This window comes from Canis lupus, chromosome 35, assembly GCF_048164855.1.
Source record: "Canis lupus baileyi chromosome 35, mCanLup2.hap1, whole genome shotgun sequence".
Taxonomy (NCBI): Eukaryota; Metazoa; Chordata; class Mammalia; order Carnivora; family Canidae; genus Canis; species Canis lupus.
In genome coordinates, this window is record NC_132872.1 from 13,850,064 (window position 1) to 13,877,942 (window position 27,879).

Below are 27,879 nucleotides of genomic sequence, written 5' to 3' on the forward strand. Positions count from 1 at the left end.
CATCTAATTATACTTTCCACGAGTGAGTTGTCTTTTCATTTAGAAAGTTTACACCCTAACATCTCAGACTATATTTTTCTATTTTGTCTGCAAAGTGCCCATTCATGTGATCTGAACACAATGAATATGCACTGTATATTGCCCAGTCCACTCTTCTATTTCCTAAAGATTTAAATTTGTATCCTTAAAATAATCCACACACAAAAGAATGAAACTGGACCCTTATTTTACACCACTTACACAAATTAACTTGAAATGGATCAAAGATGTAAATGTAATACCTGAGACCATAAAACTCCTAGAACAGAGAGAAAAAGCTCCTTGACATTGGTTTTGGCAATCATTTTTTGGATATGACACCAAAAGCACAAGTACCCAAAACAAAAATAAACAAGTGGGACTACATCAAACTGAAGAGGTTCTTTCTACACAGGTCAGAAAACTATCAACAAAATGAAAAGGCAACCTAACAGAGTGGGAGAAAATATTTCTAAATTGTATATAAGGGGTTAATATTCAAAGCATATAAGGAAGCCATACAATTCCATAGCTAAAATACCCAAAAAACCAAAAACCACACAAAAAGTCTGATTTTTAAAATGGGCAAAGAATCTGAAAAATTTTCCAAAGGAGATATACAAATAGCCAATAGGTACATGGAAAGATCCTCAACATCACTAATTATCAAATCATGCAAATCAAAGCCACAGTGAGATATCACCCCACACCTGTCAGAATGGCTATTATCAAAAAGACAAGAGATAACAAGCATCGGTGAAAAGATGGAGAAAAGGGAACCCTCGAGCACTGTTGGTGGAAATATAAATTGGTGCAGTCACTCAGAAAAACAGTACGGAAGTTCCTTTAAAAATTAAAAATAGAACTACTGAATAATCCTACTTCTGGGTATATATCTGAAGGAAATGGAAAAAGAAGAAAGAAAAGAAAAGAAAAGAAAAGAAAAGAAAAGAAAAGAAAAGAAAAAGAAAAAAAAGAAAAGGAAAAAGAAAAGAAAAGAAAAGAAAAGAGAAAAGAAAAGGAGGGTGCCTGGGTGGCTCAGTTGGTTGATCAAGTGACTGCCTTGGGCTCAGGTCATGATCTCAGGGTTCTGGGATCTAGCTCCACTGCAGGCTTCCCTGCTGAACAGGGAGTCTGCTTCTCCCTCTGCCCCTCCCCCCTGTTCATGCTTGCTCACGCTCAAATAAATACTTTTAAAAAATAAAGGTGGGATCCCCGGGTGGCGCAGCGGTTTGGCGCCTGCCTTTGGCCCAGGGCGCGATCCTGGAGACCCAGGATCGAATCCCACATCGGGCTCCCGGTGCATGGAGCCTGCTTCTCCCTCTGCCTATGTCTCTGCCTCTCTCTCTCTCTGTGTGACTATCATAAATAAATAAAAAAAAATTTAAAAATAAATTAAAAAATGAAGGGTATGAAATCATTATCTTTAAAAGATATCTGCACGCCTGTGTTCACAGCAGCATTATTCACAATAGCTAAGACACAGAAACACCCTGTATCTGTCTAGAGATGAATGGGGCAAATGTGATAAACGCACATACACACTGGAATATTATTTAACCATAAAAAGGAAATCCTGCCATTTAAGACAATGAGGATGATGAATCTTAAAGGCATTATTATGCTGAAATAAGTCAGAGAGAGAAAGACAAATCAGGTATAATTTCATTTACATGGGAATATAAAGAAACTGAACTCATAGGAACTGAGAGTGGATTGGTTGCCTAGGCATAGGGGTGAGGGTAATGAAGGAGGAATGTGTGAAGATGGTCAAAGGGTCCAAACTGCAAGTCAGAAGATGAGTAAGTCCTGGGGATCTAACATACAGCATGGTGACTACCGTTAACAGTGCTGTATAGTATACCTGAAAGCTTCTAAGACAGTAAATCTTGAAAGTTCTCACAGAACACACAAGCACACCCAAAAATGTCACTATGTGAGGTGATGAATCTCTTAACTAACCTTATTTTGGTAATCCTTTCACAATATATACATGTATCAAACTACTACACTGTACATTTTAAACTTACACAATGTTATATGTCAATTATATCTCAATAAAACTGGGGGGGAAATAGCATCTCATTGTGTAGTCATCGCTGCAGGGTGAACTATGCACAGAAATAAGTTGCTGGTGATCAAACTTAAGGCAGATGTAAACATAAAACAGTGAGATATTTCTAGAGGGTATGTGTCAATAGCCAGGGCCCCCTCTACCACCTGTATTCCCTTAAATTCATGTCAGAAAGAGGATGAGTGTCTGGAGAGAGTGAAGTCAAGCTGCGAATCAGAGCCAGATGCCACTTCTCTTCTAGGTAGATGGGCCCTGAGGTAATTGGACCCAGGTGCCTTGGAGAGGGGGGCCCCAGAGCTTTCAGGGTGTAATCAAGCCTACTTAACTAATGATTATAAACAGCCCGTGTCCTTCGCTTGTCAGAGTTCTCTGGGCCTCTAATCTGACAAGACTCTGCAGTCCCTCCAGTCAAACCAATTCCTCCTATCCCCCTGCTGTTCCCACACCCCAGTTCCCATTGCTTTTGTCCTTCTGCTGCTGAAGGGGTACTGCTTCAATTCCTCTTTCCAGCCCCAGAGTGAATCTGGTGAATCTCTAGCCCATGACACCCAGTATCAAGGATTCCCAAAGTGCAGCTCCAACTAGGCAAAGACGCAGAATCCAGGCCCTCTGCACAGGTGGGGTTTCCCCACAGTGGTCCTGGGTCCAACACAAAATCATGGCGATTACTCACCTGGCAAACTTCACAGTGACTGCCAAGCCCCCAGCACAATTCCTGGCCTACCATAGTTCATAAAAATCACACCAAAGACTTATCACAACCAATGCTTGACGTTCACAAGTACTTGCAGTTTTTACAATTGTGGCCAACCTTTAGAATCTATGAAATGTGAATTTCATTTTCTGGAGGCCCAAGTTTGAATTTGTGTGGCTAATCCATGGGGTCTAATAACTGAGCTAAGGCAACTGCTCAGCATCCAGATTTCAAAGCAACTTTGTGTATTTTCTTATATCACATGGGCAGTAATATGAACTCTCCATAACATTTTCAGTAATAGCCTCATTTGTGGGGGAAATTGTGCTTTAGACATCTACGAAAGTAGAGATCTAGGAGGAGATCCTTTTGATTTTTACAACTCCAATTATGCTCCTTATTTTCTAACTCTTCCCCTAGGTTCTAAGATAAACCAAGATAAATTCCATGTCCTTAGACAAGGTTAACTTGGTGTCTTCGGGCTGTCAGAAGTCCGTAAAGAAGCTTGGAAGAGTGTCCATTTCACAGATCTTAGCCACAGAGGTGGGCAAGCCTGTGACATGCCTTCAAACTGTGTCCACAGGGTCACCATCCCTACCCCAAAGCAAAGGAAGCTCCTGTTGCAGCCTGCTCAGGGGTTGGCTATAGGCAACCTGGGGTTGGCCTCTAAGGACCCTGCCCTCCTCACGTGGGGCTGATTAACACAGGGCCTCCTCCCCTGTGGAGAGTTAATTAGAAATGTTACACTTCAAGAGGAAAAACAAGAGTAATGGAAAAGGCATCTGTGTGTGACCAAAGCTTAACTGAAAACAGGCTTTCTCTTCTCTCAGTCTGGGAAAGCAAGGAGCTGCAGCCAGGAAGAGAACAAGCAGAGATGCTCATCTGGGGATGGAATGACATGAGTGAGTGTGTGTGTATGGAAGGGTGGGGAGGGGGTGCATGTGAAGGGAGGAGCTCAGGGGCAGCGAAAGGAAAGGTTGGTATGAAGAATGTGGAATGAAGCAAGGCTGTGGTGGGCAAGTAGAAGAGGGGGAATAACCTTTCTACCTTCTTTTGGGGTCAGGCTATGGTGAGGAGGGGAGTGATGGAGGTAGGATAAACTCAGTTGTATCTGGTGGCCTCCCAGAAAACTGGGCTTTTGATTAATTAATTAATGCATTCCTATCCAGATAAGCCCACTCCTTCCCAGGCCCCCTTCTCATTGCTTCTCTTGGCTGCCCTTCTATTAGCCACAATGATCTTATTTTTATAATCTTTTTTTTTTTTTTTCTGAAACCAAACTTACCAGGACTTTAAGTCCAAATGTTAGAAATAGAGACTCCTGGCTTGTATGTCTCAGTCTATTGTTTTCAAATACATTATTTCCATAAACTTTTACTGAGCCCATTCTGGACCAGAAATGGTACCAGGCACTGGAAATATAGTCATCATCCTATATACTAATGAAGGACAGATAAATGAACAATTGCAATACGAGGGGATAGAAAGATTCATGAAATCCCAGAAGGGCACCTGGCTCAGTTTTAACAGATGACATCTGAACTGAGTCTTGGATAGTGAGTAGGAATTGCAGGCACAGAAGATTCGATTCAAATCCCAGCACTTCCTCCCAGTTAGGGGAGCCTCAGTTTGGTTATCAATGTAATGTCTCTAGTCACACCTACCTCACTGGTGGTCATGAAGATTATATAACATAAACTAAAAAGTGCATAGCCCAGGCTTCTGGTTTCCCAGTCTCAGTGATCTTCACTTAAATTCTATTCTCTGTCAGCCCCACCCCGGACCACACTGCAAACTGCTCAGCACTCAACTGCTCAGTCTTTAAGATCCCAAACCAGGAACGCCGCTGTGCCTCACGCTCTCACTTCCCACTCTCTCCCATTCATGCCAGTGCTAAACTGGCTCTGTCCCGCTTTGGGAAATTCAGTCCCTTTATCTTCCCCTCCCTTTCAGTTCATCTGCCCCCATGACTTTGTCTTCCTCCCCACGAGGTCCCCACATTAGCCAGGAAGTGATTCTCTTTGGTCTCATCGATCCTATTGCCTTTTGGCTTACACTATGTATATCCCCAACCCTTGCTCAACTGCGTGGTCCTCCTATTCCCGCTCCTGGCACTTGAGCATACTGGAGAAAATCCAGACTGTGTAGTTCCATTACACTTGGATGTTTCCTAATCTCCACTGGGCCCTTGCTACTTCTTAGTTCTCTATTTATTTCTATTGAAATAAGTCAATGTATGTAAAGGGCCTAGCACTTAGGCTGAAACAGAAGCTCCATATGTTTATTTCTCTTTCCTCTTCCCCCAATTCCTTATCATATTACCAATGATGCCTAGTCTGAACCTCTTCCATTCTTCTTACATCTCTGATTTCCTTCAACCCTAAACCTTTTGCCATCTCACATAAGCTTGTTCCACTTTCCTAATTCCCAGCTTGTGTTTAATAATTCAGAGCACGTGGCCTCAATCTGCTGCCTGGTCTAGTCATATTGCAAGGTCTTGGTTTCCTTTTCTGTAAAATGGAAATTATAACAGAGATGATAAAAAGTACCCACGCCATAGAACTGTTCCAAGGATTAGACAAGATAGATAGCATGTGTTAAATGCTTAGGAAAGGATCTTTTAATGTTGCACTCAAAAAATGTTAGTTGCCATGATGGTGGTAATTTCTGATGCATTTCAAAGCTTTTAAAAAAAAAACCTTCCCTCTCTCAGAGAAATAGAGCTGGTAAGAACAAATCTGCACTTTAGATTCTATTCTCTCCCAATCCTTAAAAGACTTTCCTCTACAATGAACCTCTTACTGCTTCAATCTCTTCCTTTCCATTGGCTTCTACTTCTGAATCTGTAAACATGTCAAGTCTTTCCCATCCTTAAAAAATAAAAAATCATGTCTCAGCTCTATTATCTTCTCTAACTTTCTACATCTACTTCACAACTGTCAAACTTGTCCAAATGGTATTTATAATTACAGTATTTTTCTCTACCCTCCACACTTACCTGTAAATCTCCTGAAATCTGGCATCTACCCTCAGCAGTCAACAAAACCACAAATAGCTTCTTAAAGATCACTGACCTTTTCTTTACCTTTATCCTTCTCATCTCTGCAGCATCCTTTGATGTTGGTTACCCAGTCTTTAAGGAACTCTTCTCTTTTGGAGTACTTGGGTCTCTTCTTTCCTGGTAGTGCTCCCCGCCACCACCAGCACCCGTTGCTCCTGACACCCGTTTCTGTTTCCTTATCTGGCTCCTTTTCCTCCTATGAATACTTGAGTGTACATGTTTTTATGAATCAGACTATAATCCTCTTTTTTTCTTGCTTTATACTATCTCCCTGGACAAAGTCAACTGCTTCTATGACTAATAGTTGCCCTAATTATACCTCTCCAATCTTCATCTCATTAGCACAACTACTTTGAAAAATACTTTGGCATTATCTTGAAGAGCTGAACATCTGTATGCTATATGACCCAGCAATTCCACTCCTCAGTATAAGCCCAAGAGTAATTCTACACCTATGCACCAGGAGACACATGAGAAAAGGCTCATAGCTCACTGTTCAGAATAGCAAAAAAACTGGAAACATTTATATGCCCAATGACACTAGGTAATACAAACTGAATTTTCGCACAATGAAATGTTATATAGTAGTGAAACTTAATGATGCTCAGCTACACATAACATGTATGAATCTCAGTGACATAAGATTAAGTGACAAAAGCAAGTTCCAAAAGACACTATAGTATTAATTCTTTATAAAGTTCAAAAACAAGCAAAGTCAATTTATTTTTTATACAAGAATATATATGCAATAAAATATAAAACAAGGCAAAGGAATTCTAGACAAGGATTCACGATCACGGTTTCCTCTGAGGTGGAAGAATGGGATATGGATGCACACCTGAGTAGGTGTAGGTTACTGGTAATGATTAGATGGGCTAGAAGTTCATAGTGTTCATTATATTGCTAAAGGTAAAATACACGAAATAAAGTAGGGTTGTGCATGATCAATGATGAAAAAAATCTAGTTTTTAAAAAAGTTTTATTTATTAATGAGAGACACAGAGAGAGGAGAGAGTGGCAGAGACACAGGCAGAGAGAGAACCAGGTTCCAGGCAGGGAGCCCAACGTGGGACTTGATCCTAGGTCTCCAGGATCAGGCCCTGGGCTGAAGGTGGCGCTAAACCAGTGAGCTACCTGGGCTGCCCAAAAAGAATCTAGTTCTAACCTCTCTCCTAAACTCCCATTTCATTTTTTCGTCCTTCCTACTTGGCATTTTCATTTGATTATTTCAGTAGCTCTTGAAACTCAAAATGTGAAAAACTGACTTCACATTCATCTTTAAATTTGCTGTCTCCTTAATCTCAAATTTTTATAAATGACCTTCACCTCCTCTGAGATAGTCTGGCCTATGCCTAGACTTCTAAAAGGCTCTTTGTTTCCTCTCATTCAGCTACTTGCCAAGTCTTACTTTATCCCCCTGTAACATGCATCTAAAAAGAGACAGAGCCAGATTTTGACCCATATTGTCTGTCACCACAGCCTATACTTTGAACTACCTATGTAGAGATGATACTGGATCAGTGACCCCTGGGCAATGACCTCTGGCACTGGCACCTGACAGTTTATATGCCCTTGCCATCAAGGAAGCTGAGGCACCAACCTGTTCTTTTCATAGCCTCTACCTTCTGTTGAGCTCTTGCCTCTCTAAATCCAGGCTGCTGAGCACTCAGACCCACCCCCCTGAAATCTTGCCCAGTGTTCTGGCTTTGACAAAATTTGCCAGGCCTGCTGGACAGCTCTTAAGGCCACCCTGTAGGGAGGAGGGCCACACTAGGCTCAGTGTTGGTAGGAATAAACAGCTCTTGTGAGCAGCTGGGATCAAGGTGGACCCAGCCAGATGGAATCTCTGGCTTTTTCTTTTCTTGGGCCCTGCCGAGCAGCAATCTCCAAGAGTGATCATAATGTACAGCCTCAGTGGGTTCTTACAGAAGCAATGGGGAGGATAGGCTGGGGCCCAGAGAGAGGAAGGGGGTCACAAGCAGTGTCAACAGCCATTTCTCTGCCTAATAAGAAGTGATTATTCCTAATAAGGACACAGCAGTTCCTGTTTACAGTTGTTCCAAACATCCCTCACACCACAACCCATTGCAAAATATGTGCCAAGGCCCAGCAACCTTTTCTGTTTGAGGACTCCTCTGACTTTACAGCTGTTAGGTCTGAAACTTTGCTGGATTCTGGCCTCTGCTCTTATGGAATAGGCATATTTTCTCCATGCCATGCCTCTTAGCCCAATGCTCTGCCTTCTTTTCCTTCTTTTGTGTCTACCAGCATGGCTCCCATTGTGGGCTTAAGCTCTGAGCAATGAACACATACAGATGTCTGGTGAGATCATTAGCATTTCTTCAGATGTCTTCTCACCGAACACAAGAAGTCTTCAAAATGCATAGTAGACAATTCCCAAGAGACTGCCTAGAGAGAGAGAAATTATGTAATTCAAATCCTACAGCTTCATGTCCTGTGAGAGATGTTTCCTGACTGGCTGTGCTGTGCCTGAGGAGGTAGATTCAGCATAGGAGATGAGAGGTCTCAGGATATAGAAGGAAGAAACCTTCTCTAAGAAAGTTTTCTTTCTTTAGGCAGTTTGCGGAAACCCTGTTTTTGTTTTTACTAAAACACTCAACACACAGTATAAAACAGGACTGTTTCCAATACTGCTGTCTTCCCAAGTTTTTTAAAGAGCTAGATTCTTGGTTACTAATTTCTTTTCCTCCCTTCTTACTCCCCTCCCCTTTAGCTTCTCCACCAAAGGGCCTTAGTTTCCACTCTAAGGACTGAGTGGGCCATTTAAAAGCACTTTCGATGGCGATGAAGGAATAGGAAGCTGTTATAGTATCCTCTGTGACAGGAGCCTGGGCTCTGTGGTTAGCCAGGTCGTGTGATGTCAGCTGTGGAGACAATTAACTCTGGACCCTCAGACAAGGAATGACATTCTCACTCTCCAGTGAGTGACTAAAATAGTTACCTCATACAGTAGTGTTGAGAATTAAATGAGATAATGTATGTAAAAAACAGCCCAGTTAGCATTATAATGATCAATAAATGGTGGTTATTATTAATATTGTGATCTCATTCATCTGGAACTCAGCCCCAAATTGGAAAGCCAAAAGGAAAAGGTTTCTGAGCAGCTAAAATTAATGTCTGTGGGCTGAAACAAAAATACTCAACTCACAGATGAGATTCTCTTTTTGAGCCTATTTAATACTGTATATAGAACTATATTAAGCTCACAGCAGATGAGGAGCAGCCAATTAAACAGGGAAGCATGCAGAGAGTACTCAGTGTGAGGGCTGAATCCCGATGACTGGTAATCAGAGCTACAGAAACAAGACGGAGAATTATAACCACACATTATTAAGGGGCACTTCGAACACGGTAATTCGTTGAGTATCCACTGGGTGATGCATCATCTATTGGGTGTAATGGGCATATTGTTTAATTCTCACAGCAGTCTTCTGCAGGGTGTATGTTTATCCTTGATATTACAAAGGTAAACATGAAGGTTCACAGAGTTTAAGAAATCTGTCACAAAGCTAGGAAGGGGGTATGACCTCAGAGCCTGCCTGCCTATAAAGCCTCCACATTTCTGATACTCCACACTCTCTCCCATATATCTTTTTAGGTCTCTAAAGGTCCCAAGTCCCACCATCTTTCCTTCTTTCCTTCCTTCTCTCCCTCCCCCTTCCTTTTTTCCTTCTTCTTTTCATCTACTTGATCATTGAATCAAGGTACTTTTTTAAAAAACCTTATTTTGGATGATTTTAGACTCACAGAAAGCTGCAGAAATAGTTCCCATGTAGCCTTCTCTCAGCTTCCACCAACAATATCATCTTACATAAGTAAAATCCATTATCAAAGTGATGAAATGAACATCAGTGTGATGCCATTAAATAGACTATAGACCTTTGGATTTCACCAGTTTTTGCATGTACTTATTTCTCAAGGAACTTGCAATCCAGCACATTTCTTATTAGAGCATAGTTTGTAACTGGCATTCTTCGAGTGAAATTAAGTTCACATGTAAGAAGAAAAGTTATATACCTTAGGGAAAGATTTCATGCCAAATCACGGAAATAAAGTTTAGGCGCTTAAAGGATAAACCCTTTGCTCTCTGAAACATTTAGCTCTTCAAAACAATGAATGTGCCAAAGCATTCTAGATAGCCAGAGGTGATCGTCTATGGTTACTCTGCAGAATACTGAGGAGTTGACGAAGTTCTTAGTGATACAGAAATCCTGTAAAGAATGTAGTCTTGTTCAAGGTCTCCAAGTTAAGCTATGGAGGTTTTTCCCACCATGTTATGTTACTCTTCAGTTTCCAAATGCATCAGGACACCATATTACACAGCGTGGGTGGAATATTTGTCAGTTTGGCTATCTCCTCAATTCCTTCCATGTGTGCCATGGAATTTCAGTGCTGGAGTCAGGCATTTCTGAATACATTTTTCCATATGTAGATTCACCACTACCCACCGAAGCACAGACATCTGACCTACTTAATGGAGTGTGAGATTGCTCTTTTCTTTCATCCTAAGAACATTTATGGTGATCAGAAGGGAGGCAGACTGCTGTGCTAATTCTGATCTAGGCATGTCCCAGGCCAAGAGAGCCAACTGTTTCTGCTGGTCTCTGGGTGGCACATCAGTCAAGAATGGAGCCCCTTTAAGCTCATTCTCCTCTCCATTTTGTTGCTGGTGTAGGAACCTTTGAGGCAGCCATTTTCTCGCCCAAAATATACAGAGAAAAGTCTCCCCAGTGCCATTTTAGAGAGATGTCCCACCAGACTTAGGTAGGTTTCAAGCTGACCCTGGCATCTTCCCTCTCAACTGCTTTTCTCCTCCATAATCTCCATTTGTGCTAGTCTCACCACCATCCTCTGGGAAGCTGAGACCTGAAATGTTAATGATGTTATTAATACTGCCTTTTCCTTTGCCCCTCACATCTGTTCAGGGGTAGTGCTGTTGATTCCATCTCTTGCTCATCTCTCCTCTGTCCTGCTGTTTCCATCCATACTCACTTGAATCTTGGACAGGCAGGAAGCTGGCCACTTGCCTTTGCCACACTGTGAACTCTGAGGGGGCTGGGGGACTGCATCTTTGCCACCACTGTGGCTCTGGGATGGCCATCACGCTGGACAGATGGTTGGCCCTTCAGTGATATCTGCTGAGTGATTAACTCAGATGCTGAGTATCATTCCTGGGAGACTCAATCCCCAGGCAAAGCTCTGTTTCTTCTTTTAGGCTGGGCTCCAAGGCTGCAGAGGAAGAGGATAATGGGGAGGCTGGCCACGTGGCCTGGGGAACATCAGCCTCCCTATGCCTCTGCTTCTTACCGCTTCCATAGGCCACTGCTCCCTGCCCAGCAGCATTTTCTGTTCTGTTACCCTAAACTACCATGTCACTGCATTGGAACAGGTAAGAAAATTTGAATTGACAGCCATGAGTCCAGATTTCCTGTTATCTGTTCTCAGCAAAATGCAGTCACTCCTCATTCAGTAACTGTTCAGAGTTTCTCCTTTGTGTTAGGCACACTGCAGTTTTTCTTCCACCAGAATCTCTTCTTATATCTTCTATTGCTCACTCATTGTGTTTCTACAAGATATCACATACAAACTGTGTGTTTATCCATCATCATTGCTTTGAATTTCACCCACTCTATCCATTTTACCTGTACATGTATCAGAACTCAGAGACCAAAGTGGTAGCTCTCAGTTTTTAGGGCCAATTTGGGTCAGGGCCTTAAAAGACCACCTGGGATATCTGACATTCTGTGCCTCATGTCCCATCCTGAGATCAGTTAGATCGCTGAAAATACACCCAATACAATTACATCTTTGAGCTGCATTCTGGAGGATTTTCTTTGCCAAATACTTTCAAACTTCAAAAGCTGTCTCTAACACCCTGAGATTTATGCCTTATCTGCTTAAGAAGATAATCAGGCCACAGCTTGGCATTTTACAGAATACACACTGAACATACATCTGGGGTACTGGTTGTAAAATATGCTTGGAAGTCTCCAGACAGATTAAACTTTGTCACCGTTGGGTATTGGAAAGGTCACAAATTCCCATCAAGTGTGGCAGCCTGTGTCTGCCAAGCCTGGGACTTCCAGCTATGCTTTCATTCCCTGAAGAGACAGGGATGTGAGCTTGGGCTGTACTGGCTCTAAACCCCTTGAGCCTGGGAAATTAAGATTCTGGAAAGGACCTCAAATCTTTTTGTGTTAAAGGCAATGTGTTTTTGGAAAAACACAACTTCCTGTTTTTTACCCTGAAAGCAAGGTTTTTAAACATACAAATAATGCTCATAAAGTTTCTTAGACATCAAACAGGTCTTGCATAACAGTATTTTGATGATTGAAGGGTAAATAAATCAAAAACACATGCATTAAATGTCCCTTAAAATACACACATTTTAAAATTACGAGGGGAAAGTGCTTGACAAAAGCACCCTAGGTTTCATGAAGACCTCAATGTTTGAAAAATAGTTAGGACATTTGATGAATCCCAAACAAAATCAGGCTCTTCTATCTACAGCAGGATGCTGTGAGCCAGATTTCTGTTATTTCCAAGATAAATGGTCTGCCTAATCCTGGAAAAGAACGGCCCCCACCCCTGCAAGTAAAGCCCTGCAATGTGAGCCATCATCTTCAGTGGAGAAAATAGGAGTGACGTAATGGCCACAGCTGTGCAGTCAACCCTCTGGAGTGGCTTGATTTATAACTGCTTTGGGAGCCTCACAATATTACATCTCTTGATTTTGTGTACACATAATGTCTCAGCCTTCCCACTCTATGAATGTGTTAGGTAGTATTAAAGGTTTTTCCACTGGGGCATGTAAAACCTTGGCTTTGGGCCCAGCCAAAATTCAGCCACCCTTTGGGCATTATAATTGAGGTCTAAATAGAACTTGGCATCATCCTAGGGTCTCTCAATCAACCAACACTAAATGCCTACTAGAGCAAGCCAGTACTAAGATGGGGTGGGAGTGAGGGGGATGGAGGTTTCTCCAAGGGACATAAAAAAAAAGTTCAGAAACTCAGAAGATAAAGTCTCAGTTTCAAGCAGCTAATGATCTAGCTGCAGGGCTTAATCACATGGGAAATCATCAAATGCCACCAGGCAGATACAAATAAGGACTCCTAAACTAGGAAGGCTTTCATAAAGAGGAGAGGTTTTTGAGGGCTTTGGGGGATTAAGCTGGGTCATTCACTTGTGAAATGTTTACTGAACACCTACTATATGCAACACATTGGGCTGGTACTGGGGATGCAGAGGTGAACCAGACAGGCCTGGTTCTTACCCTTGGGCAGCTTGCATTTGAGTTGGGAAGATAGGCATCAAACAGCTAATTACATCACTTATCCTTAATTATAATTCTGAGTTCTAAAAAAGGGGAGGATAAGGGTACTGGGAGAAGCCGTAGCAGAGGCATTTGACCAAAGCCATAAGAGTTGAACTGTCCTAGAGCCTTTGTTAAAGTGTGGTTCACCACCAGCTTGTTATAAAGGAGACTCTCAGACCCCTCCCCAGTCCTAGTGAATCCAAATCTGTATTTTTAACTCAGTGCCAGGTGATTCTTAGAGCACATTAGACCTCTAGCAGTATGAAGATAACACAATATGCAGCAGAAGCAGAAAACTTGTGGGTCACACAAGTGTTTGACTATCCCAATTAAATGGGACAGACAGCCCTTTTTCCTGGATGATAGTCATAGACCTGAGTCCAATGTCGAGAAATCTATATCTTTTGCATAGATGCCGAAGGATACCCAAAGTCAGTTAATGGGCCACTCATCTTTGCCTTTCAGGAGGGCCTCTTTGTCTATCCGTATCTTTTTTTTTTTCAGTTACACATCTACTGGGTCAGGATCCTTTCATGTTCCAAAATAGGAGATCTATTCTGTTTGGCATCAGTATTTCCCTCCCTCCCTCTCAGTGCTGGCTAATGCTTTCCAGATGAGGTGCGAGCAGCTGCTAATTGTACCCGGATCAGTCTTGATTTGTGTTTCAGTCAGCAAGGCACCTCACTAATGGGTCTGAAACTTGGCAGTGGGCCTGGGACCAGTGTCAAAGGAAACAGATCCGAAAGACACACAGAGAAAGGCAAGGAGACAGAGTGGATAGAAAAAGTTTAGAGGATGAAAGGAGGAGAGGAAATCAAAGGGACAGGAGAGAACTAGAGAGCATTTGGGGAAATCAACAGAGACTGATCTGAAAAAAAACAGAGGATAGGGGAGAGGGAGGTGAGAGGCAAACCCAGGAGAAAGGTAGGGGAGGCAAAGGGGAAAGAAGCAATGGCATCTGTATCTTTGAGAACCAGACTGCATTTTGTGATGTGATCCCAAATGCTGATGATGCCTGTGGTTGCTTGTGTGGACACTGTATATGGGGAATGTCAGATAGGGCAGCCCCCACATTTCTGCAGGCAGTAATCTGATGCCTCTCTCTTCTCTGTGGCCTCTAGCTTTCCAAGGGTTTGGCAGGGAGCACTGAACTCTGACAGCAGCCAGCAAGTGAAGGCTCAAGTTCCAAGTCTGACAGAGTTGTGGGGCCCAGACACACCTTGGCTTTATGAGCTGAGGCCTGAGGAAAGGCCTCTCCTGGCTTGAGCTCTTGGAGCCTGCTTTCCTGGAATTGAGTTGGAAAGGGGCCTTGTTAGGGGAAGCTGAGAACTGAGGCCTAAGACCTTTCTGAGTTATACATATTCACTGTACTTATTAAACACACATATACACCTCTAGAGGAAGAAAATCCACTTGCCGGTATGAATTCTGAATTGTTGCACATGCAAATTTGTGCAGGGAAAAGAGAGGAAGGGAAACATTATCAAGAGGCACAAGAACAGAAAACAGATGGGAGATTGCCAGTGGACAGGCTGAGCTTTGCTTAGGGCATCAGCAAAGTAGCGTCACACCCATCCCTGCCTCCAGCAAGAAACAAATAAACAAGCCTGTGTTGTGGAGAAAAAAATTAATACTTCAGAAAAAAAAAGCATTTGTGTTCATATGTTCAAGTTCAAAAACCTGTAGACAAATGTTCTCAGCAACACTATTCACAACTGCTGAAAGATGGAAACAACCCAAATATCCAAAAACTAATGAATGGATAAACAAACTGGTATATTCACATAGTGGAATATTATCCCGTCATACAAAGAAATGAATGCATGCTGAATGAATGCATCAAAAGCACTGATGCATGCTACAATTGTGATAAAACATGCTGGAAAACATTATGCAGAGTTAAAGAAGTTAGACACAAAAGGCCACATACTGTACTTTATTTACATGAAATATCCAGCAATGGCAAACCCATAGTGACAGGACATGGTTCAGTTATTGCCGGAGGCTGGGAGAGGGGAGCATTGGGTGGGACTTCTTACTGGGCATAGAGTTTCCATTTGGGGTGATGCAAAAGTTCTGGAACTAGAGAGTGGTGATGGTTGCACAATACTGTGGATATATTTAATGTCACTGAATTATGTACTTTAAAATGATAAATTTTATGTTGTGTTTTCCAATAAAAATGAAAAAAAAGCAGTGAAATAATCATCACTTTGAAAATCTAAAAACAAAATCAAAACAATCTGTTTTTCCATAAACTTGTTTTACAGTTAGGTACTATTTTTGAGTCACATATTGGAGGTGCATTACTATAATGTATTTTCCTATGTCCCTGAAAGGGAAAGAGCGATGAAGAAAGGAAAAAGGGTGAGGAAGACAGGAGGGGGAACGTCAAAGAAAGCCAGTGACACAGTGTAGGACATAAAGGTGCAGGGCTGGCTGCTGAAGAAAAGTGGCCAGGATGAAGCGGGGAGAAATAAGCTGACGATCTTTCACCTAGGAGAGAAAGAAACCATGGACATAAGAAAGAAGACACAGAGAAGGCGCCAAATCTTTGAGTCGTGTCAGATAGCACTGATGAGAAACTAAGATAAACTAAAAGAGATTCTTAAATCAAAACAGCAGAAAGACAAACAATGTGAACTTCATTCTCTACCCATATGTCCCCCTTTATTTCCCGTGAGCTGTGAAGTGCCCGAGATCTGGGGCTGAGAACCTGAGGGAGTTCAGGGGGGGATAGATCTTTCCACTCTACAGGGCAAACCTTCCTAACTAAGCCCAGTGTCCGTAAATAACTGGTATCCTGCCCCTGTGCTCCCCATCCGGAGATGTGATGAAGCAGAGACTGGATGAGCCCCAGTCAGGGATACGGCAGGGAGAGCTGAGCACTGTGCAGGCAATCAGGCAAGATCATTTCTGAAATCTCTCCCGATTCTATGCTCTTGGATGTGAAGGGTTCTAAGCCACACACAGGTGCCTAACATAAGGAGGCTGGTCAGAGGATCAGTCCATGGGTGCTTACCACACACACGTGCTCTATTTGAAAGAGGACTTGTTGGCAGAACTTAGAAGGCCCTGCCTCATAGAGAGTTGTTAGATGAAAAAGACTGAGGTTGAGACTGTAACTTTTTTTTTTTTTTAAGATTTCATTTATTTATTTGAGAGAGAGAGAGAGAAAGAAAGAGAGAAGCAAAAGCAGGGGGAGAGAGGGAGAAGCAGACTCCACTGAGCTGGGAGCCCAATAAGGGGCTTGGTCCCAGGACTCTGGGATCATGACCTGAGCCAAAAGCAGATGCTTAACCATCTGAACCACCCCAGGTGCCCTGAGACTATAACTTTCTTACATTATTTCCAGGTAGTCTCAGGCGCCCTGAGACTATAACTTTCTTACATTATTTCCAGGTAGTTGGTATGTAAGGATTTTTTAAATTAATCTTTTAATTTGAAAATAGACATGAAAAAGATGAAAATAAAAATCACTCATAATGCCACCTCTTTGGTGAATATTTATGCATATTTACCTCTACTCAGCACACATGACTATACTGAACATACTGTTTCATGTTCTGGGGCTCAAGCTCATTTCTCTTAGGTCTCAGACAATATCATAATGACGTGTGGGTTCAAGAACTTTATGATAAAGACAAAACAGGGAGATAAGGGTGAGATGGTCATGTGGGACAGGCAATATGGTTTATTCTGCAAAAGAAAGCACAGAGTTCCATCCTATTTTCCAAAAACTATCAGTAGGAAATACTTAGGAGGAGGAGTATGTTGCACACAGGGATTATGCCTTCAGTCTCAGTCCTAGAATGAGGACAGCACAATCCTACAGACATAAGGCAAGAAATAAACCTTACTGTTATAAACACACATATGCACACAACATGCAAATGGTATAAGACGGCCTGCATTTTCTAAGGCTTCAAGGAAGGGCACCTGTGAAAGAAATCGGCTTCTGGAATCTGGGTTCCTTTGTAATGCGTATCTGCTAATGCATTTGAATCACAGGTGGAGTGCAGGGTTTTCCCAATGGAGTCTGAACTCCGGTAGACAAAGCTTGTCCTTGAACTGTATGGGGAATTTGGGGGATGTCTCACTTCCTACATAAGGAAGAAGCTCGTGAAGGGCCTACTGGTATTTTGTTCTAGGCAGAAGAAGATGGACATAGCAGGTATCCTGCTGAGCTCTGGTAAGCAGAAATCTGGTTTACAGAGAGGTCAGGAGGAAGAATTTAGGAACTAGGAAGCAGAAACTGCTTTCTGAACATTGGGATAACAGCCACTTACTTGTGCAAGATGCAGCTCAAGTAGGAGGTCAAGGCAATCCCTCCCCAGCTGCCTGCAATTCGCAGCCTTTATGGCTTTCTCCATCTCTTCAGGCCCCGCTGCAGCCCAGAAGTACACAATCAGTGGCTGAAGGGCACAACCAGTTCCCCCAAGATTGGGGTGTGGAAGGCACGATCTCTCAGGCTAAGAGGTAAGTACCGCACTGGAGCATCACATTTACATGATGGCACAGTGCCATTCAGGCCCTCCAATAACCTGACAACTATATGATCTTCCAGTGGTCCCTCACTGCACTCAAAACAAATTCCTACACTTTTATCATGGTCTGCAAGGCCTGTGGCCTGCACTACGACACTCCTCCAACCTGTCATCTTATCCCTTATGATGCCACACTTAACTCCCTTGCTTCCAGCCACAGGGACCTCCCTGTGGCACCCAGCACATTCCTGCCTGTCCCCAGGCTCACTGTGCCCTTTGCCTTGGACACTTTTCCCTCTGTGTTTACATCGCTTCCTCTGACACTTCATTCCAGCTCTGCTCAAATGTCACATCAGAACCACCAAAGCATTCGGACCACCTATCCCAAATAATATCCCCACTCCATTACTTACCGATTGGCAGTAGGCAAAAGTACTAACAGAGCCAGCAAAGAGAACAGATAGGGATGGAGGGAAGATATATATAAATACATATAGAAATATGTATTTAAAAATACATACATATCTTGTTTATCATTTGTCACCACCACTTGAATATAGGTACCATGAGAGCAGGGACTTTGTTTTGTTCACTGCTATATCCCTGGCACCTTAAATAATATCTGGCACTCAGGGTTCAGTGAACAGGGGCCGAATTAATGGATGGTCACTTTTTCTTTCATGCTGATTACCTTTACCTTTCAGTCCACAACTTAGAGCCATTTCTCTCCTGACTCTTGATCTCTCTACTTGCACTTAAGCCTCAAGTTAACTGCCACAGTTTCAAATAGAAAATGTCCTCAAACCATCTGAATCCCAAATCAGGGAAGAGTAGAAGGACTGGTCTTTAGAATTCCCTTGGATATAGCTGCTTCTCCTTTGGACGCAGCATTTTCTTCATCAATCCTGAGTCCCTGACTCAAATGAATCCCCTCTTCCCTCTACCCAACTCAGAAACAAGGGGGGCTCCCTTAAAACTGATTTTAGGCTAATCTTGTCTCACCTGTGTGGTAACTGATGCCCTCCCAATTTTTTTGTTTTTTGTTTTACAGATTTTCTTTTTCAGCAACCTCTACACCCAATGTGGGGCTTGAACTCAACCCTGAGATCAGGAGTTGCATGTGCCAGCCCAGCGCCTTGCTCCAAATGGTAAAGGACTCTATCACATATCCAGCTGGTGACAATGTAGGGCAGCAGACAAACATCTCCAGGCCTGCATCATCTGGGTTCTCACACCGAGCTGTTATCATGAGTATAATAAACCTACTCCATTCCTGAGCCCTCACTTCTAACTCTGCCCGAAGAATCTGTCTATGACAGAGATACAGTCAATGACACCGACTTGAGATGCCCTAGCCTCCTGGCACCCATATTCCTAGTTCTGATTTCTGTGGCTTCCCATCACTCTGTTCTTCTGGACCCAAGTAGCTCCATCATTTATTTTCCTCCAGCCCGAGCCCTGGGAGCACCTGATGACTGAGGCTAATATCCTTAGAGTGATCTTATGACCCAATGGCTTCTGGCCATTACTCTCAGTTTAGAACCTTGTGTGTAGGAAGGACACAGTTTCAAAATGCCCTAAAAATAATGAGATCAAAGATAAATCTTAAAAGCCTGAGTGGTGATCCTCAAGATACTTTGGTTTATATGTGGAGTTTGGGTTTGTATGTGGCCAGCTTCTTTGTCTTCTGGTGTTGTAAGGACACTTAGAGAGGGGCTGTTGCTTCTAAAAATTTGGATGCTGCCATCTTCAGAACTGCCCTTCCTGGCTGGTGGAGGTTTTCCAATGCTGCAGGAGGGCAGCTTTTCCTACTTCAGGTGCCTACCTGGGACTATGACCTCATCTGAAGGAAGGAGCTGGAACCCTTAGGGCTGGGAGGCTGTGGCTGGGGAAAAGGAAGGATGGAAGAGGTGGAGTGGCCTTAGCTTGTTATAGGTGCCTCATTATACACGTCTAAATTTGGCTCTCTCTCAAGCCTGCTCAACCAAGGAATGTGCATGCAAGAATTTTTTTTTTTTTTTTTTTAGCTGTAATGAGTTTTGTTATACCTCCCATGCCAGAAACTTCTTTGAGGACAAACAGTAACATATGTAGATAGACATTACCTAGATGTCCAGCAAGACAGGACACTATGATATGCTAAGAGAAGAAATTCAAATGTTTATGCACATGTCACCAAAGCATTTTAGCATCTTCTTTTCACATACACTCAGTCTGCAGAGCTGTGGGCATGTTCACTTGCCCACTGCAGACAAGTAGATGAGGTGGACATCAGAGTACTCTAAGTCCTCTTGCCTAATACAGCCAGAAGTAGAGAAAATATGAATCTAGATTCTCACTCACTCCCTGCCCCCAATCTTTGATTCTTGGCCATTGTCTAACTTGTAACAGCCACATGATAAAGAACTTATTAACTTGTAATATAATGCATGAATAAGAAGGTAAAAAAAAAAAACTGCCCTTCCAACAGAAGGACTTTCTAAATATGAAACAAAACCTAGAAACCAGAAATGAAAAGATTCACATGTTTGACTACATCTAAACTAAACATCTTTGCAAGGTAAAAAATATTTGTTAAGCAGAATCAAAAGACACATGACCTACTGGGGGAAAATGTGTACCTTGTATCACAGATAAATGTTTAATTTTTCTAAGAACTTGGAAAATATCAACTAAAAAAACTACCAACCGAATAGAAGAAATAATAAAGGCTATTAATAGATATTTAATAGAAAGGAATATACAAGTAGCTCTGAAATGTGTAAAAGATGAAAAAATCTGGGCAGCCCCGGTGGCTCGGCGGTTTAGCACCTGTCTTCAGCCCAGGGCGTGACCCTGGAGACCCGGGATGGAGTCCCACGTTGGGCTCCCTACATGGAGCCTGCTTCTCCCTGTGTGTGTCTCTCTCTCATGAATAAATAAAATAAAATAAAAAAGATGAAAAAGTCTTATTCATAAGGGGAACTAATTAAAAATATACTGGCAGACCATCAAACTGACAAAGTCCAAAAAGTCTGATAAACTAAATTGGTGGGGATTTACAGAAATAGGCATGGCCATACATTTTAAGTGGAAATGTAAAACACTATCTTTTATGAAATTTCCCAATACTTACCATAATCACAAGTGCTTATTTTTTATTCCCTTCTATGTTTATCCTAATATACTCTTTTCTGTGAAATGATTCATATACAATGCTATTCATCACATCATTATTGAAAAAAATAAAATTTGGAAACAACTTAAATGTCCATCAACAGAGGGCTAAATTATGATACCTTTATGCAAGGGAACAGTTTTTTAGCTCAAAGGGAATGAGCATGCTTTTTCCTGTGCTGATAGGAAAGATTTTTAACCTATATTAAATGGGAAAAAAAGAGAAGTACAAAAAAGTATGGCCATCTTTTTATGGAACAAAATGGGGAAACAGGTATAGATACTTGCTTGAATATAAAGTCGCTCCACAAGGATACATACACACAAATGACAGACAGATGTGAGGGAGAGACTTTGTGCATATCCTTTCAAGCTTCCTAAACTCTGTTCCAGGTGAATGTATTCTCTCTTTAAATAAATAAATAAATAAATAAATAAATAAATAAATAAATAAATAAATAAATAAATAAATAAATAAATAAATGCAAGTTATCCTTGTTTCTGTAAAATATCAATTAATCCAATCATCAGCTTCAAAAATTAAAATCCTGGATAAAACCCCTCTCAAGAGATGCAGCAAATAACCTTTTAAAAATTCATCATCCTTAGCTGATGACTGGATAAGGGAGAGATGGTGTGTGAGAAGCCGGGTGACACAGACGCCACCCAGGAGCGCAGGGAGGTATGATGGGGAGTTTGGCAGGACGGGGAGAGAGGAAGCCGCAGAGGGAGAGCGCATCAGGGCCGGGCAGAGGCAGCAGTTGCTGAAGCAGCGGCTGCAAGTGGGTGAAAATGCCGCTACTGCCCTACTGCCCGTTGGCCTTCACCTCAGGGTGTGCTTCAGACGCGACTGCCCTTTGTTACCACTGCTGGTTAGACTCGGTTTATTTTTCCATGGACTTCTTGGGGCTTCTCCTGTGTGTCAGGAATTGACAAAGGCTTGAGAAATTTACTTAGGAGACATGCAGGTCCTCTGACCCCACCAGAGAAAATAAACAAGTGTAAAGTGGTCCTTAAGGGAGGGTAAAATGGCTGCGACTTCCTGGTTTGGCGGATTATATCTCTAGTGTGAAGGGTGGACGTTCAGGGCGCATCAGCGTCACCTGTATGTGCACGTGTACGATAAGGCATGGGAATAATTCAGAATCCCACACAACTCACCCCAGTAGGTTTTGCTTGTTGATGACTGTTTCCCATTTTATACTTTAAACAAAACCTCCGTTGTTTTCAAACACATCGACTGCACGATGCCGGTTTTCTTACGTCACCTTCGCTCCCGCACTAGCTCGTGGCAGGTTTCGCCTCTTTGGAGTCCCACGGCTAACACGTCACAGGAAATCGCTGCTGAATTTACCGGGATTCACATGGCCGTCAGTTCCGGGTTAGGTTTGGCTGCACGTAACGCAGACCCGACCTACAGCGGCTCGAGCAAAAATCCGACTCCCGTAATAGAAAGTACAGGGATGGCAGGCCCGGGTCAGCGCAGCGCTCGCGGGGAATCGCCGAGGGTGTAGGCAGCTTCCGCACCTCGTGCACCCGGCCACATGCCTCACGGCGAAAGATGGCGGCCGGAAGTCCGCACTCACCGCCGGAAGGGAAGGAAAGGGCAAAGGGCGAGAGGCCGGAGCCGCGTGATTGCCCCAAGCCCGAGCCAGCAACCTCTGCCTGCATCCCATTGGTCAGAAGGGGATCACGTGGCCTCCCCTAGCTGCAGTGGATTCTGGGAGGCTGAGCGGTTTTAACCGAGAACCCCGCAGCATCCCTTAATAAAACGAAGCTTCTCTTGATAAGGAAGCGAGGGATGATGAGGAGCCGTATTGGTCACAAGCGCGTAAAGGTCAAAAACACATTTCCGGGCAGCCCGGGTGGCTCAGCGGTTTAGCGCCGCCTTCGGCCCAGGGCGCGATCCTGGAGACCCGGGATGGAGTCCCACGTCGGGCTCCCTGCATGGAGCCTGCTTCTCCCTCTGCCTGTGTCTCTTCCCCTCTGTGTGTGTGTGTCTCTATGAATAAAAAAAAAAAAAAAAAGAAAGAAAAAGAAAAAAAACATTTCCGACTCCGTGTCTCGTTCGAGTGGCCGTGGTGAGGGTCCATTCTCTTGGAAATCCCAGCTGGTGCCATTTGACCAGACCCCCGGGGCCACGCCTTGCCTCCCTCCTACCGCCCCCCTCTCCCGGGGTGATGTTCTTGGCCTGTTCTAAGACTCTAACTAAAATACCTAATTACCCCCGGGGGCAGTACATTCCCTAGACTCTACGGGCTGCCTTCAGGGCTGGGAAATTTCCCAGGGGCAGGAATGGATGCAAATCCCTTCTCCCGCGTGCTCCGCTGCATCTGTAGCCTCCCCCGGCAATGCCGCAGTCCTCTGCCGCTGGTCTCACGGGATTGTGTCTATCGGTGGATTTCTTACAAACATCTGGCAGCACAGCCTTGCCCTCTCAGGCCACAGGCGTTCTCCTGGAGAGTCAGGTGATCTTTCCCCGGAGTCTAAGGAGGAAATTTGTGCTGGTCTCCTGTCCTTCTCTCCAAGCAGGGGAAGGCTGTTTATTCCACATAATTAATGGACAGAGAAACTGGGCCTAATTTATTTTACTCCTAGGAATGCAAGTCCGTTCTTTCTAGAGAAGAATGTGTGTCTTTGCCTCACCCAAGCCGACTCACAATTTCCCATAAGGAGTAGACATTTAAGCCAAAGGTGAGGGGAAGGAACAGTTCTCGAAACTCTGAAAGAAACTAAACACATTTTTAAAAAAGAAATCATGTTTCTGTTTTGGTCATTATCATCTTAAGTATTTTGTGTGATCGTGCAAAATTATTCAAAGGCATTTAATGAGGGCTGTGCATTGCAGACTGGATGTCTGTGGTATTTCATGATTTTCTAGTTCTTCAGGAAGTCAGTGTCTTTTAATTTATCTTGAATCAGGATTATTTCACTTGCACATCCTAAGCTAAATAGAGAAATGGCACATTTCAAATGCCTGCCCGCTGTATACAGAGTGCTAGGGACAGTGATGGATGACAAAGGCTGTGGCTCTGAGACCCTGTCAAACTGCATTTGCAAAATTCTTTGTAGAAGGGTTTTATGAATTCTTTAGAGCAGGTCAGCAGAACCTATCTCCTTCTCATTTGCAAAATTCTTTGTAGAAGGGTTTTATGAATTCTTTAGAGCAGGTCAGCAGAACCTATCTCCTTCTCATTAATCCCTCACCAGTAATAGTCACGTGTCTATGTAGAGGTAAAAGAGAATGGAATGGGAAAAGCATGGCTTTCAGACTCAGGCATATGTTTGGATTCCAGCTCTGCTGCTCATACTGGAGAAGTGACCCTCAGCAAGTAATATCTGTCCTTGCCTAGTTTCTTCATCTGTAATCCTGCCTTATAAGATTGTTGTTCCCAAATGCAAAGCTCCTGACTCATGATAGATGGTAGTTATAATCAATAGATGAAGACTTTTGCAATGTTTAACTTCCCTGAAACCTGCTAAATTCAAAACGAGGTGGGCATTGGCCTTAGCACTATCTCCCATGACATGAATACTGTTGTCATTGACTTAGCATGTGCCCTGCGCAACCCACATCCTCCCACCTACTCTTCCTAGAACAATTTCTCCCAGCCAGACATTGTCTCCTCTGGGAAACTTCCCTTGAGTGCCAGTATTGGATTAGGTCCCTGACTGCTCCCATAACCCCTTGGGCTCACCTCTAGGGCACTTAACTGACAGTGTTCTAAATGTTTGCCTATTCTGGGAACTATGTTTTGCTTGGTTTTGACAGTGCACAGGTCATGGTAGCCGCTCTTTTTATTTTTTTTTTATTTTTATTTTTTTAATTTTTATTTATTTATGATAGTCAGAGAGAGAGAGAGGCAGAGACATAGGCAGAGGGAGAGGGAGAGGGAGAGGGAGAAGCAGGCTCCATGCACCGGGAGCCCGATGTGGGACTCGATCCCGGGTCTCCAGGATCGCACCCTGGGCCAAAGGCAGGCGCCAAACCGCTGCGCCACCCAGGGATCCCTAGCCGCTCTTTTTAAAACACTTAATTGAGGTATAATTTTAAGACCGTAAAATCTACTCATTATCAGTATACAACTGAATGGGTTTTCATTAATTTTAGAGTTGTGCAATGATCACCACAATCTAGCATTAGAACAATTCTATCACCCCAAAGAGACCCCTTGTGCGCATTTGTAGTCACCCCATCCCCTAACCCCAGGCAACCATGATCTTTCTTTCTTTTTTAACTGGAGTTCAATTTGCCAACATATAGCATGACACCCAGTGCTCATCCTGCCAAGTGCCCCCCTCAGTGCCCATCACCCAGTCACCCAACCCCCCGCCCACCTTTCTTTTTTTTTTTTTTTAAGATTTTATTTATTTATTTGCAAGAGAGCAAAAACAGGAGCAGCAGAGGGAGAGGGAGAAGCAGACTCCCTGCACTGCAGGGAGGGGGGACGTGGGGCTCGATCCTAGGACCCTGGGATCATGACCTGATCGAAATGCAGCTACTTAACTGACTGAACCACCCAAGTGCACCTGATCTTTCTATCTTAAAAAAAAAGTCTGTCTTTTCTGGGCATTTCATATAAATGGAATCATATTCTATGTGTTCTTTTGCATCTCACTTCTTTTACTTAGCATGAAGCATTTGAGGTTTATACACCCTGCAGTCTATATCAATAATTTGTTCCATTTTCTAAGGTTTGCGTGTCAATGCATAGATACACAGAGACTGCATTCTGTGCACTAGCCACCTATGGCTAGTTCAGTGCTTGCAGATTACCGTAAAAGCTAAGGAAAACTTTGCTGCTTGAATTGAGTTCACAATGGGATAATATTAAAGTTAGTCTGACACTATTAATGCACACAGTAATGAGGGGGATAGACAAGAACACACAGATATCTGTGACATGTTTGGGCAATGTCAAGTCATTATCTGAAGAAATGTCTCAGTGACTTCTTATCTTGTCCCTTCACCGTATATGGATTTTTAAAATTCTGAAGTGAGAAACACCCCTCCCTTCTACATCCAGCTCTTTTGACATTACTTTCATCTCCTCTGTGTCAAAACTGAATGCTCACATTTGTCCCAACACAAGTGATAAACATTAAGTGATGATTTATTCACTTATTCAATAATTATGTATTGAGCACCTACTGTTTGCCGGCATCATTTTAGGAGCTTAGAATACTTGACTGAACAAAACAGACAAATATCTCTGCCTTCCTGAGGATGAATGTATTCGCATTTGGGTATCCACAATATATCAATAGTCCATAGATTTTGGCCCATGAAAGCCTTAATATGTTTTTCAAAACCATTAGACTTGAGGTCAAAGACATAAATAAACTACTCACATTGGAGGAAATACAGAATACTCAAAACATAAACAGACCAGCCTGAATAATAATGAAGGAAATGAAAATACAAACAATTTCATTGAAGTTACTAGAAACATTGTACACTTTTTAAGCCATCAAAAAGAAATAAAAATTAGTACATGTGATGTAGATGGGTTAAGGAAAAGAGAAATGCTCATCAATTGCTGGTGCCATTATAAATTGATTGGGTCTTTTAGAATCTGATTGCATCACTGATTCAGAAATTCCTTTTTTTTTTTTGTTTAATGAATGTCCAAAGGAAATAATTTAGGGAAAATATATATCAGAGCTATTAATCAAAGGAAAAAGGCTGGACATAGTCCAAATACTCCACTATTTGGGAGTAGACAAGTAGATAAAAAAATCAATTTGGGGGGATCCCTGGGTGGCGCAGCAGTTTAGTGCCTGCCTTTGGCCCAGGGCGCGATCCTGGAGACCCGGGATCGAATCCCACGTCAGGCTCCCAGTGTATGGAGCCTGCTTCTCCCTCTGCCTGTGTCTCTGCCTCTCTCTCTCTCTCTGTGTGTGTGTGTGAGACTATCATAAATAAATAAAAAATAAAAAAATATTTAAAAAAATAAAATAAATTTGGTATGATATGATGGAAAGCTCTTACCCACTAAAAAAATTAGAAGACTGCGCTCTGTGATATACAGAATGCTTATACAAAACAGTTAAAACAAAGAACAAAAAAATATTATGGATGATCTTATTATAGTTCTATAAAGTATGTACCAGGAAAGAGCATAAAGTGGTACACATATTTGTATTTGACAATTTTTTTATGCCATGTATAATGAATTCTTTAAAATCAGTAGCTACTCCTCCACCCCCCACTCCCACACATTGAAAAGTCTAAAGTCCTTGAAAAATACTATTCCCCACCCCACCCCCTAGCCTCTTCCTTTTCCAGTTCTTCACATCAGTAAATGAAAAGGACATTCTATTCTTAGGTGCTGCACCAGGCCTAGTCCTTCAGCACAGATTCTCCTGAGCTCTAGAGCAGTAGGATTAGAAAGGACCCAGAACTCAACTATCTACCCTTTCACTTTATAGAGGCAAAAACTGATGTTCCTAAAGAAGAAGGGTCTTGCTCAAGGTCCCCCAGATGTTAGTGTAAGGATGACATAACGCGTGAGTCTCAATCACCTTCACCAACTAACCAGTCCCTGGTACATAGTAGGAATTCAGGAATATTTGTTAAATGAAATAACAGTTTCTCTTATAACAGGAAACTGATAAGCCCACATCCGGGGGTTTTGCCTCTCAGTACCCAGCTGAGAATCAATATCTGAGTATGAAAGATTTGGACTCATAAGGTAGATCCAAAAAATAAAACAAAATGAAAAACAAGAAAAACAAAATGAAAAACCAAACAAAAACCAACAAAGCAAACCTAAAACAGTGTTCTGCCCTGGTGGAAGGCCACTGCCCAACCAAAAATACTTGGAACAGCCCTAATTTTCATGGGTGTGCCTACTGTTCTGCAGATCTAGGTCCTGGACCAATGAGAAGCTATGGTTTTATTTGGGTTTATTTTAGGCAGCCCGCTGTGGCATCTTCCTGTTGTGGTTGATGGCACTGTGTGGTTGGGCAAATACTTGGACTCCAATTTGGACTAGAACACAATGCTCATTATTTTATTTCAAGAAGCAGAGCCATAATAGGAAGTTT

The 27,879-nt window shown here is 42.7% G+C and overlaps 1 protein-coding gene and 1 long non-coding RNA gene across 7 annotated transcripts in view; one reads left to right on the forward strand and one right to left on the reverse strand.

Annotated features, from left to right (window-relative positions):
- Positions 1-22,364, reverse strand: part of BOC (BOC cell adhesion associated, oncogene regulated) — a 121,465-nt gene extending 99,101 nt beyond the window's left edge. For 2 of the 6 annotated variants that reach the window (XM_072811736.1, XM_072811734.1), the window contains exon 1: positions 21,991-22,361. The gene's annotated coding sequence lies outside the window, so the exon portion shown is untranslated. Of the gene's footprint in view, positions 1-21,990 lie in introns of all 6 variants that reach the window. The other 4 variants (XM_072811741.1, XM_072811739.1, XM_072811738.1 and 1 more) reach the window with 3 other exon arrangements.
- Positions 3,539-20,272, forward strand: LOC140624830 (uncharacterized). The gene is made up of 3 exons (XR_012024264.1): positions 3,539-3,688; positions 17,568-17,665; positions 18,725-20,272. It is a non-coding gene; the product is annotated as an uncharacterized lncRNA (long non-coding RNA).
- Positions 22,365-27,879: the final 5,515 nt, after the last annotated feature.